Here is a 14,374-nt window from a genome sequence, read left to right on the forward strand (position 1 = left end):
CTCCAAGTGTTTGAGAAAATGCCAACTTTAGATATGGAGTAGCATTCCCTCACTTGGCCTAGTGGTTGAGTCATTGGAGACATTTGAATAATGGATGTCAATTGTTGATTAAGAATTGAGGATTGCTAATTGACTTGGAGTGCACTAAAGCTAGACTTCCCTAGGGTAAGACTAGGACTTGTGACTCAAGTTAGTTACTTTTACTTGACTTTCCTCTATAATTAGGGGTTGACTAAGTGAAGCAACACTCCTTTGTTATCACAATTGAAGGAAACTATAGTGATGGAACTTCCAATGTTCAACCTTGGCCAAGGTTTTTACTATTGATTGATTGTTGTTTTCTTTTATTAGTACTTTTATGCCACACTCTTCAAGCCACAAAAGACCACTTAACCAATAACATGCATCCTTGTAGCATTCCTAGGGAAGAACGACTCGGGACTAATACTCTCGATTGTAGATTGTAGATTTGTTTGATGATGGATTTTGCGTCGGTTTAGACTATACTACGATTGATTACTTGATAATTTCTATACCGGCAAAAATCCAATCGTCAAAATGGCGCCGTTGCCGGGGAGTGCGCATGAGTGCCATGTTTTTGGTTAATGTAAATATGTGAATATTGTGAATATGTTTGTCTTTTATTTGTTTGGTAGTTTTTTGTTAGTTTTAGATCTCTATTAGTTTTGTTCTTATTTGCCACTATGAATTCTCGTCCTTGTGGTTTTAGATATGACTATGACTACTTTGTAGGCGATGAAAACTTGAATGATGGCTCACATTATGGGATAGATGAATTCTCAGGAAGGGAGCCATATCCATATGAGCAATCACCATGACAACCTTCCCCTTCAAGTTACTATGATGGTAATCCCTCCTATAATGCATATCATTCCTATGGATATGATGAATCTTATCATGGTTATACCGCTCAACCACCATCATTCTACACACCATATTCTCAACCCACACCTTATTTCCACCAATTGCCTACATATGATCCAAATCTATATTCCCCCTACGCATACCCTTGTGACGATTATGAACAAGCAACCCTTGAATCACCACCACTCCAACATCTTTACCTTCCAACCCAAGTCCCCATGAATGATACACTTGATATCATTCTTCAAGAGCAAGAAGAACTCCAAACCGCCTTCACTAGTTTCACCTCTACCCTCCAAGAATTTACGTCCCGTATAATTCCACCCTCTACCAATAACCAAAATAACTTCCCACCTCAAAGCTTTGATGAATCCTCTTTCCAACCATATCATGATTTCCCCTCTCCGCCACAAACCTCCATGGAAGAATATCAATGTCCATTAATCCAAGAGCAATACGATCCTACTTATGTTAGTAAAGCGGAACAAGAATTAAGGGATCGTTTCAAGGAAGAAATGGATCGACTTCAAGCAACCATCCGTCAAAAGATAGATTCTTGGGATTCATATCACAAGCGAAATGAGTTCACGGATGATTGTGAGAAAGCAACCAAAGAGGGAGGTATGAGAGAGACTTTAGAGTCTCAAGAAGTAGAGGCAGACCTAGAGGAGGTTGAACAAGAAGGAAGTTCCATCAACGAAAATAACTCTACATCAAGTGACAATGGTGATCTTGTTGAAGCTTCCCCCATCGAATGTGAAATCAATGTTGAGGAGGGTGCGCAACCTCCAACACATAACTTTATCAATGATAAAGGTTTGAAGGAAGTTAGCAAACAAGAAGAATTTAAAAAGAGTTATCAAAAGATGGAAATCATCATGGAGGAACCATAGGAAGTGGAACCTACAATGTCAAGACCATTGGATATCTTCCTTGCTAAGTCGCCGTCCCAATCACAAATTGAGTGGGTAATCATCTCATCCTTTAATTTTCTTGGCCCATATCAATATGCATTGTTAGAAACGGACGGCCAACTTAGAGCTCTTTGTGGGCTAGAGAGTAAGAACGGATTAGATGTCGGTGGACAATTTGAATCAAGGTGCATAAAGGATGGAATATCAAACTTTGAATCTCAAAGGTGGAGTGAAGCCAAATTCAATGGGATTAGGATGATGAGTATGAGTTACAAGGAGAATTCAATAAGTTTGTTACCCTATTGGAAGCATGAAGATCAAGAAGAAAAGGAGTTGACAAATAAAGTATGGGACCCCGGAACATACATAGACCACTATCAACTTAGGGGCCTTGTTACTTGCTTAGGCCCCCTTGAAGGCCTTGTACGTTTAAATTGGGATCCCGGAGGCTATTGGAAGTGCAAACACTGGTGGGGATTCGAAGAAGAGTTTAAGCATAAGCCACCCTAGCAAGGACTCCACCAAATGTCCAACTTAAGGACTTTAACTAAAAGTGCTAGGTGGGAGACACCCCACCATGGTAAACTCTTTCCACTCTCTTCTAACCTTGTTTAATAAGTGATTTGAGTTACCATTGTAGGTAAGTCTGCATATCATAACTAGCTTGTTTGTATACATTAGTAGCTAGAATATTAACATGTATGTTGTGATTAGTAGAAATAGAATAAATCTCAAAACCAACTTGCATTTTAGAAAGTGTAGGTTTTTGACTAAATAAGGAGTTGTAGGCACCATGGGGAGTCTTTGGGCAAGTAGAGCTTTTAGGTATTATCCTATTCAAAAAAAAAATCAAAAAAAAAGAAAGAAAGGGGGGTGGACGCGCGCGCACGCTGCACGCCCACGCGTCCATGAGCGGATGCATCATCACCCATATTCCAGAGAGTTGGGCCTCTCCGAGGCCAGCGTTGTGCCTCAAGCCCAATTCACTCCACGCTGACGCGCATTACGTGCGTGCGCGTCAATACAACTACAGGGAAAAGCACGCGTACGCGCACCTGCCGCGTACGCGTCGAATCGCTGCTGCAAGATCTTACGCCAAGCCCCAGAGAGTTGAGCCAGCACTGGGCTACCCTTAAGCCTCTGGCCCAATTCAAGTCGCGCGGACGCGTACATTACGCGTGCGCGTCCATATGACAAGAGGAGAAAAGGACGTGTCCGCACGCATCGTGCTTGCGCGCTTTAGGGTAAAATACCAAATGTACGCGAACGCGCACATGCCGCGTACGCGCAGGCCTAGTTGTGCAACCTCCAGGCCATTGACCAGAGAGTTAGGCCTCATCTGGGCCAACCTTAAGCCTCCAGCCCAACTCCTTGCACGCGTGCGCGCAATATACGCGCACGCGTCCTTACCTATTTTGGTCATCCACGCGTGAGCGCAAGATACGCGCACGCGTAGGTCCCTAGATTCTCCACTGCACGCGGACGCACAAAGTGCGCGCACGCGTCGATTCAAAATGATGATAACCTAAGGAGTCTCATCAACTTTCCACCATCTTCTTCCCCCCCTCGCCGTATCCACCTCAGACAACAGGAGTCTCAGCCGATACCACAGCCACAGCCAGAGCCTATCGGTGTACCTATCCCTGATCCTCAGGATTAGCATCGAGGACGATGCTTAATCTTAAGTGTGGGGAGGTAGCCGGTGGCATCATTAGATACCGGTGAACTTTTTGGCCACTTTGCTAGCTATCTTACTTTGCACACTCTTTGTATATATTTGATGTATTTTGAGTTTATTTTGGATACTTTTACTGCTTGATACTTTCACTACTTATTTTGGATTTATTTTGGATTTTAGATACTTTGATGCTTATGGATATCCTTAGATGTTTTAGATGATAGATTTCATACTTTTACTTTTAGTTGAATTTTTCTTTATACATTTTTGCATATCTTTCTTTTTAATTCGTGGTTGTGATTAGAAATCATACTTTGACTTGCAAACACTTAGTCACCCTTTTCGCATAAGAAATTGGTTTTAAGTGAAAAGGAAAGGGTGAACTAAGAAAATTTTTGAATTTTTCAATCACAACAATGCTTAGTCAAATATTGAAATTTTCCAAGAAGTTTAAATATAGGGCATTAACCCAATTGATTGAAAGAAATTTCTAATGGAACTTGCTTGAATTTCATACTTCGTGAATCATGTATTGAATTAAGAACACAAGCTTGTGAGACTTGAGCCTATTGATGTGGTTACATTTTATAACCACTTATTTTCCATTCTTGTGTGAAATTGCTCTCTTTCTATAATTGTAATCCTTGATTTGCTTGATTCTATATGTCCATTTATTTCTTGTATTTATGCATTTATATGATTGAGGCCATTACTTCATTAGCCACTTACCCAAATAGCCAACCTTTTACTCTCCATTGTTAGCCAATTTTGAGCATATGCTTAACCAACTTATTCTCAATTTAGCACATTACAAGCCAAGGCGAAAAACCAATAAAAGTCCTTGTTTGGATCTTTGATTAGCCTAGGCTAGTGAGAGTGTTTATTATTCAAAGTTAGTGAGGCTTGGGAACATTGGATGGGATAAAAGGGGTAGTACACTTTCATGTTTAGGAATTGGGTACATACTCATGTATTGATTAAATGAATAGACCTTATGCATTGATGTTCTTGTATATAGTTTGACAAAAGAAAAAGAAAAAAAAAAGAGAAATAAAAGTGAAAATGAGAAAAACAAAAGAAAAGAAAAGAAAAGAAAAAAAATTGTATACGGAAAAAGAAAAAAAAAATATATATATATATAATAAAAAGGGGACAAAAGGCCCCAAAGCGAAGTCAATAAAAAGGAATCAATGCATAGGTGTTATGAGTCAAATAAGAATGCATGAATATGTAAGAAAAAGTGAAGAATGGGTAGTTAGAATAGCTTCCATTTGGATAGGTCATTAAATAGGTTAGGTGGGAAAGTCTATGTTAATCAAAGATTCGAATCCTAGTCCACTTAACCATAAATGATCCTACCTTGACCCTAACCCCATTACAACCTAAATGAAAGACCTCATGATGAATGTATGCATGCATTGAATAAATGTTGATTGTTAGAAGAAAATCAAATTTTGGAAAGCTTGATTAGAAGAGAATTGAGTGAATTGACCCTTAAACACTTGAGTGAATAGAGCGGATACACATATCCGGTGAGGGTTCAAAAGTTCAATCACATGTGTTCACCCATATTATCTATATTCTTGCAAGTTTAAATTCTTTTTGACAATTCAATACAATTGTGGTTTGGAATTAATTCCTATTACCTAGCCTTGTGCTTACACATGCTCTCTTGGCAATTTGATATGTTTGAATTAAGCATTTGCATTTATTTTAGGTAGTTGCATTCAACAAATGTCATAACCCTTAGTTCCTTCTTATTTTAGCATGAGGACATGCTAAGGCTTAAGTGTGGGGAGGTTGACAAACCCCAATTTGACGGGTTGTTTTGTATTGAATTTAGAGCATCTTGATAGCCTTTTGTCACATTTAGCCTATGAATTAGCATGGTTTTGTTGTCTCTCCCATATTTGTGCTTAAGTGTAAAAACATGCTTTTTAAGCCTTATTTTAATGAATTCTAGTTCCTCTTTGATTCCATAAGATGCCTTGATGTGTTTGCTAGTAATTCCAGGATTGAAATAGGCTAGGCATGGATCAAAGGAAGCAAGGAAGGAAGCATGCAAGTGGAGAGAAGCACAAAAAGCCAAAGAGTTGATCTCGGCCAAGCACGCGTACGCGCACAAGGCGCTCGCGCGCACATCGCAGAATTAGCCAGGGACGCGCACGCGTACCGTGCGCGCACGCGTCGTGGTCCGCACGTGATTCTTTTATTGCAACACGTGCCTGGCGATTTTGGAAGGATTCAGCAACCAACTTTGGCGCCAAAATGCATATAAGAGCCAAGGATTGAAGGGGATTGACACACATTCACATCCATAGACTAATTTTAGATCCTTAGGTAGATATTTTTAGTTAGTTACATTTGTAGAGAGAGAGAAACTCCAACTTCTCTCTAGAATTCATCTTCATTCTCTCAATTCTCAACCATTCCTTGGTGAGATCTATTACAACACTCAATTTACTTTGTTCATGTTGTAGATCCTCTTCTCTAATCTCATTAGTGTTTGTAATTGTTCAATTCTCATAAGTCTTAGATTCAACTTTGTTGTTCTTGGATTCTATTGATTCATTGAAGATTTTATTTTTCATTGTTGTTCATTGTTGATTGTTGTTAATCTCTTGTGTTGAATTGCTTTAATTCTAAATCTCTTCTCAATTTCACTATGTCTTTCATTCTTGCCCTCCAAGTGTTTGAGAAAATGCCAACTTTAGATATGGAGTAGCATTCCCTCACTTGGCCTAGTGGTTGAGTCATTGGAGACATTTGAATAATGGATGTCAATTGTTGATTAAGAATTGAGGATTGCTAATTGACTTGGAGTGCACTAAAGCTAGACTTCCCTAGGGTAAGACTAGGACTTGTGACTCAAGTTAGTTACTTTTACTTGACTTTCCTCTATAATTAGGGGTTGACTAAGTGAAGCAACACTCCTTTGTTATCACAATTGAAGGAAACTATAGTGATGGAACTTCCAATGTTCAACCTTGGCCAAGGTTTTTACTATTGATTGATTGTTGTTTTCTTTTATTAGTACTTTTATGCCACACTCTTCAAGCCACAAAAGACCACTTAACCAATAACATGCATCCTTGTAGCATTCCTAGGGAAGAACGACTCGGGACTAATACTCTCGATTGTAGATTGTAGATTTGTTTGATGATGGATTTTGCGTCGGTTTAGACTATACTACGATTGATTACTTGATAATTTCTATACCGGCAAAAATCCAATCGTCAAAATGGCGCCGTTGCCGGGGAGTGCGCATGAGTGCCATGTTTTTGGTTAATGTAAATATGTGAATATTGTGAATATGTTTGTCTTTTATTTGTTTGGTAGTTTTTTGTTAGTTTTAGATCTCTATTAGTTTTGTTCTTATTTGCCACTATGAATTCTCGTCCTTGTGGTTTTAGATATGACTATGACTACTTTGTAGGCGATGAAAACTTGAATGATGGCTCACATTATGGGATAGATGAATTCTCAGGAAGGGAGCCATATCCATATGAGCAATCACCATGACAACCTTCCCCTTCAAGTTACTATGATGGTAATCCCTCCTATAATGCATATCATTCCTATGGATATGATGAATCTTATCATGGTTATACCGCTCAACCACCATCATTCTACACACCATATTCTCAACCCACACCTTATTTCCACCAATTGCCTACATATGATCCAAATCTATATTCCCCCTACGCATACCCTTGTGACGATTATGAACAAGCAACCCTTGAATCACCACCACTCCAACATCTTTACCTTCCAACCCAAGTCCCCATGAATGATACACTTGATATCATTCTTCAAGAGCAAGAAGAACTCCAAACCGCCTTCACTAGTTTCACCTCTACCCTCCAAGAATTTACGTCCCGTATAATTCCACCCTCTACCAATAACCAAAATAACTTCCCACCTCAAAGCTTTGATGAATCCTCTTTCCAACCATATCATGATTTCCCCTCTCCGCCACAAACCTCCATGGAAGAATATCAATGTCCATTAATCCAAGAGCAATACGATCCTACTTATGTTAGTAAAGCGGAACAAGAATTAAGGGATCGTTTCAAGGAAGAAATGGATCGACTTCAAGCAACCATCCGTCAAAAGATAGATTCTTGGGATTCATATCACAAGCGAAATGAGTTCACGGATGATTGTGAGAAAGCAACCAAAGAGGGAGGTATGAGAGAGACTTTAGAGTCTCAAGAAGTGGAGGCAGACCTAGAGGAGGTTGAACAAGAAGGAAGTTCCATCAACGAAAATAACTCTACATCAAGTGACAATGGTGATCTTGTTGAAGCTTCCCCCATCGAATGTGAAATCAATGTTGAGGAGGGTGCGCAACCTCCAACACATAACTTTATCAATGATAAAGGTTTGAAGGAAGTTAGCAAACAAGAAGAATTTAAAAAGAGTTATCAAAAGATGGAAATCATCATGGAGGAACCATAGGAAGTGGAACCTACAATGTCAAGACCATTGGATATCTTCCTTGCTAAGTCGCCGTCCCAATCACAAATTGAGTGGGTAATCATCTCATCCTTTAATTTTCTTGGCCCATATCAATATGCATTGTTAGAAACGGACGGCCAACTTAGAGCTCTTTGTGGGCTAGAGAGTAAGAACGGATTAGATGTCGGTGGACAATTTGAATCAAGGTGCATAAAGGATGGAATATCAAACTTTGAATCTCAAAGGTGGAGTGAAGCCAAATTCAATGGGATTAGGATGATGAGTATGAGTTACAAGGAGAATTCAATAAGTTTGTTACCCTATTGGAAGCATGAAGATCAAGAAGAAAAGGAGTTGACAAATAAAGTATGGGACCCCGGAACATACATAGACCACTATCAACTTAGGGGCCTTGTTACTTGCTTAGGCCCCCTTGAAGGCCTTGTACGTTTAAATTGGGATCCCGGAGGCTATTGGAAGTGCAAACACTGGTGGGGATTCGAAGAAGAGTTTAAGCATAAGCCACCCTAGCAAGGACTCCACCAAATGTCCAACTTAAGGACTTTAACTAAAAGTGCTAGGTGGGAGACACCCCACCATGGTAAACTCTTTCCACTCTCTTCTAACCTTGTTTAATAAGTGATTTGAGTTACCATTGTAGGTAAGTCTGCATATCATAACTAGCTTGTTTGTATACATTAGTAGCTAGAATATTAACATGTATGTTGTGATTAGTAGAAATAGAATAAATCTCAAAACCAACTTGCATTTTAGAAAGTGTAGGTTTTTGACTAAATAAGGAGTTGTAGGCACCATGGGGAGTCTTTGGGCAAGTAGAGCTTTTAGGTATTATCCTATTCAAAAAAAAAATCAAAAAAAAAGAAAGAAAGGGGGGTGGACGCGCGCGCACGCTGCACGCCCACGCGTCCATGAGCGGATGCATCATCACCCATATTCCAGAGAGTTGGGCCTCTCCGAGGCCAGCGTTGTGCCTCAAGCCCAATTCACTCCACGCTGACGCGCATTACGTGCGTGCGCGTCAATACAACTACAGGGAAAAGCACGCGTACGCGCACCTGCCGCGTACGCGTCGAATTGCTGCTGCAAGATCTTACGCCAAGCCCCAGAGAGTTGAGCCAGCACTGGGCTACCCTTAAGCCTCTGGCCCAATTCAAGTCGCGCGGACGCGTACATTACGCGTGCGCGTCCATATGACAAGAGGAGAAAAGGACGTGTCCGCACGCATCGTGCTTGCGCGCTTTAGGGTAAAATACCAAATGTACGCGAACGCGCACATGCCGCGTACACGCAGGCCTAGTTGTGCAACCTCCAGGCCATTGACCAGAGAGTTAGGCCTCATCTGGGCCAACCTTAAGCCTCCAGCCCAACTCCTTGCACGCGTGCGCGCAATATACGCGCACGCGTCCTTACCTATTTTGGTCATCCACGCGTGAGCGCAAGATACGCGCACGCGTAGGTCCCTAGATTCTCCACTGCACGCGGACGCACAAAGTGCGCGCACGCGTCGATTCAAAATGATGATAACCTAAGGAGTCTCATCAACCTTCCACCATCTTCTTCCCCCCCTCGCCGTATCCACCTCAGACAACAGGAGTCTCAGCCGATACCACAGCCACAGCCAGAGCCTATCGGTGTACCTATCCCTGATCCTCAGGATTAGCATCGAGGACGATGCTTAATCTTAAGTGTGGGGAGGTAGCCGGTGGCATCATTAGATACCGGTGAACATTTTGGCCACTTTGCTAGCTATCTTACTTTGCACACTCTTTGTATATATTTGATGTATTTTGAGTTTATTTTGGATACTTTTACTGCTTGATACTTTCACTACTTATTTTGGATTTATTTTGGATTTTAGATACTTTGATGCTTATGGATATCCTTAGATGTTTTAGATGATAGATTTCATACTTTTACTTTTAGTTGAATTTTTCTTTATACATTTTTGCATATCTTTCTTTTTAATTCGTGGTTGTGATTAGAAATCATACTTTGACTTGCAAACACTTAGTCACCCTTTTCGCATAAGAAATTGGTTTTAAGTGAAAAGGAAAGGGTGAACTAAGAAAATTTTTGAATTTTTCAATCACAACAATGCTTAGTCAAATATTGAAATTTTCCAAGAAGTTTAAATATAGGGCATTAACCCAATTGATTGAAAGAAATTTCTAATGGAACTTGCTTGAATTTCATACTTCGTGAATCATGTATTGAATTAAGAACACAAGCTTGTGAGACTTGAGCCTATTGATGTGGTTACATTTTATAACCACTTATTTTCCATTCTTGTGTGAAATTGCTCTCTTTCTATAATTGTAATCCTTGATTTGCTTGATTCTATATGTCCATTTATTTCTTGTATTTATGCATTTATATGATTGAGGCCATTACTTCATTAGCCACTTACCCAAATAGCCAACCTTTTACTCTCCATTGTTAGCCAATTTTGAGCATATGCTTAACCAACTTATTCTCAATTTAGCACATTACAAGCCAAGGCGAAAAACCAATAAAAGTCCTTGTTTGGATCTTTGATTAGCCTAGGCTAGTGAGAGTGTTTATTATTCAAAGTTAGTGAGGCTTGGGAACATTGGATGGGATAAAAGGGGTAGTACACTTTCATGTTTAGGAATTGGGTACATACTCATGTATTGATTAAATGAATAGACCTTATGCATTGATGTTCTTGTATATAGTTTGACAAAAGAAAAAGAAAAAAAAAGAGAAATAAAAGTGAAAATGAGAAAAACAAAAGAAAAGAAAAGAAAAGAAAAAAAATTGTATACGGAAAAAGAAAAAATATATATATATATATATATATATATATATATATATAATAAAAAGGGGACAAAAGGCCCCAAAGCGAAGTCAATAAAAAGGAATCAATGCATAGGTGTTATGAGTCAAATAAGAATGCATGAATATGTAAGAAAAAGTGAAGAATGGGTAGTTAGAATAGCTTCCATTTGGATAGGTCATTAAATAGGTTAGGTGGGAAAGTCTATGTTAATCAAAGATTCGAATCCTAGTCCACTTAACCATAAATGATCCTACCTTGACCCTAACCCCATTACAACCTAAATGAAAGACCTCATGATGAATGTATGCATGCATTGAATAAATGTTGATTGTTAGAAGAAAATCAAATTTTGGAAAGCTTGATTAGAAGAGAATTGAGTGAATTGACCCTTAAACACTTGAGTGAATAGAGCGGATACACATATCCGGTGAGGGTTCAAAAGTTCAATCACATGTGTTCACCCATATTATCTATATTCTTGCAAGTTTAAATTCTTTTTGACAATTCAATACAATTGTGGTTTGGAATTAATTCCTATTACCTAGCCTTGTGCTTACACATGCTCTCTTGGCAATTTGATATGTTTGAATTAAGCATTTGCATTTATTTTAGGTAGTTGCATTCAACAAATGTCATAACCCTTAGTTCCTTCTTATTTTAGCATGAGGACATGCTAAGGCTTGTGGGGAGGTTGACAAACCCCAATTTGACGGGTTGTTTTGTATTGAATTTAGAGCATCTTGATAGCCTTTTGTCACATTTAGCCTATGAATTAGCATGGTTTTGTTGTCTCTCCCATATTTGTGCTTAAGTGTAAAAACATGCTTTTTAAGCCTTATTTTAATGAATTCTAGTTCCTCTTTGATTCCATAAGATGCCTTGATGTGTTTGCTAGTAATTCCAGGATTGAAATAGGCTAGGCATGGATCAAAGGAAGCAAGGAAGGAAGCATGCAAGTGGAGAGAAGCACAAAAAGCCAAAGAGTTGATCTCGGCCAAGCACGCGTACGCGCACAAGGCGCTCGCGCGCACATCGCAGAATTAGCCAGGGACGCGCACGCGTACCGTGCGCGCACGCGTCGTGGTCCGCACGTGATTCTTTTATTGCAACACGTGCCTGGCGATTTTGGAAGGATTCAGCAACCAACTTTGGCGCCAAAATGCATATAAGAGCCAAGGATTGAAGGGGATTGACACACATTCACATCCATAGACTAATTTTAGATCCTTAGGTAGATATTTTTAGTTAGTTACATTTGTAGAGAGAGAGAAACTCCAACTTCTCTCTAGAATTCATCTTTATTCTCTCAATTCTCAACCATTCCTTGGTGAGATCTATTACAACACTCAATTTACTTTGTTCATGTTGTAGATCCTCTTCTCTAATCTCATTAGTGTTTGTAATTGTTCAATTCTCATAAGTCTTAGATTCAACTTTGTTGTTCTTGGATTCTATTGATTCATTGAAGATTTTATTTTTCATTGTTGTTCATTGTTGATTGTTGTTAATCTCTTGTGTTGAATTGCTTTAATTCTAAATCTCTTCTCAATTTCACTATGTCTTTCATTCTTGCCCTCCAAGTGTTTGAGAAAATGCCAACTTTAGATATGGAGTAGCATTCCCTCACTTGGCCTAGTGGTTGAGTCATTGGAGACATTTGAATAATGGATGTCAATTGTTGATTAAGAATTGAGGATTGCTAATTGACTTGGAGTGCACTAAAGCTAGACTTCCCTAGGGTAAGACTAGGACTTGTGACTCAAGTTAGTTACTTTTACTTGACTTTCCTCTATAATTAGGGGTTGACTAAGTGAAGCAACACTCCTTTGTTATCACAATTGAAGGAAACTATAGTGATGGAACTTCCAATGTTCAACCTTGGCCAAGGTTTTTACTATTGATTGATTGTTGTTTTCTTTTATTAGTACTTTTATGCCACACTCTTCAAGCCACAAAAGACCACTTAACCAATAACATGCATCCTTGTAGCATTCCTAGGGAAGAACGACTCGGGACTAATACTCTCGATTGTAGATTGTAGATTTGTTTGATGATGGATTTTGCGTCGGTTTAGACTATACTACGATTGATTACTTGATAATTTCTATACCGGCAAAAATCCAATCGTCAGTTGTCAAGCACACGTTCATAGTTGAGAATGATGATGAGTGTCACGGATCATCACATTCATCAAGTTTAGGAACAAGTGATATCTTAGAATAGAAGCAAGCGTGATTGAATGAAAAACAGTAGTAATTGCATTAATCCATCAAGACACAGCAGAGCTCCTCACCCCCAACCATGGGGTTTAGAGACTCATGCTGTAAAAGATACAATGAGAAACGTGTAAAGTGTCATGAGGTGTAGATACAATGTCAAAAGATCCTATTAATAGTGAACTAGTAACCTAGGGTATACAGAAATGAGTAAATGACGTAAAAATCCACTTCTGGGTCCACTTAGTGTGTGCTTGGGCTGAGCATTGAAGCTTTCATGTGTAGAGACTTTTTTTGGAGTTAAACGCCAGCTTTTATGCCAGTTTGGGCGTTTAACTCCAATTTTTATGCCAGTTCCAGCGTTAAACGCTGGGAATTCTGAAGCTGATTTGCAACGCCGGTTTGGGCCATCAAATCTCGGGCAAAGTATGGACTATTATCCATTGCTGGAAAGCCCAGGATGTCTACTTTCCAACGCCGTTGAGAGCGCGCCAATTGGGCTTCTGTAGCTCTAGAAAATCCATTCCGAGTGCAGGGAGGTCAGAATCCAACAGCATCTGCAGTCCTTTTCAGCCTCTGAATCAGATTTTTGCTCAGGACCCTCAGTTTTAGCCAGAAAATACCTGAAATCACAGAAAAACACACAAACTCATAGTAAAGTCCAGAAAAGTGAATTTTAACTAAAAACTAATAAAAATATAATAAAAACTAATTAAAACATACTAAAAACATACTGAAAACAATGCCAAAAAGCGTATAAATTATCCGCTCATCATGAGCTCACCTGGAATTCCATATCAACAAATGATGCTTTTCCAAAGGAAAGATTGTACCTTTTTTGCAGTGATTCATGCCAATGGCTATGCTTCAATCCATTTAGAAAAGTAGTCTATACATACTAAGAGAAATTTTACCTGACCTGGTGCTGTTGGAAATGGTCCTAAGATGTCCATTCCCCATCTAAAAAATGGCCAACTTACCTCCGTGCTATACAACACCTCGGCAGGGCTGTGCATTATCGTTGCATGTTTTTGACAGTGATCGCATTTTTCTACTTTGTTTATGCAATCTTTTCTTATGGTCGGCCAGTAGTAACCTGCTCTGAGTAGCTTTGCTGCTAGGCTTCTCCCACCTATGTGATTTCCGCAGACTCCTTCATGGACTTCGTCCATGGCTTCTTCTGATTCCTTTTTGCTTAGGCATTTGAGGAGTGGTTGTGAAAATCCTCTCCTGTATAGCTCGGCGCCGACCAACACATAGAAGCTTGCTTGTCTTCGGAATAGATTTGGGTTTGTCTCACTGGTAGGTATTGTTCCGTGGAGGAGATAATCTATGATGGGTACTCTCCAATCTAGTTCCTGTGACATGCTTAAAATATATGTTAGGTTTACGCTAGGTT

The sequence above is a fragment of the Arachis hypogaea genome, chromosome 9 (assembly GCF_003086295.3).
Source record: "Arachis hypogaea cultivar Tifrunner chromosome 9, arahy.Tifrunner.gnm2.J5K5, whole genome shotgun sequence".
Lineage (NCBI taxonomy): Eukaryota > Viridiplantae > Streptophyta > Magnoliopsida > Fabales > Fabaceae > Arachis > Arachis hypogaea.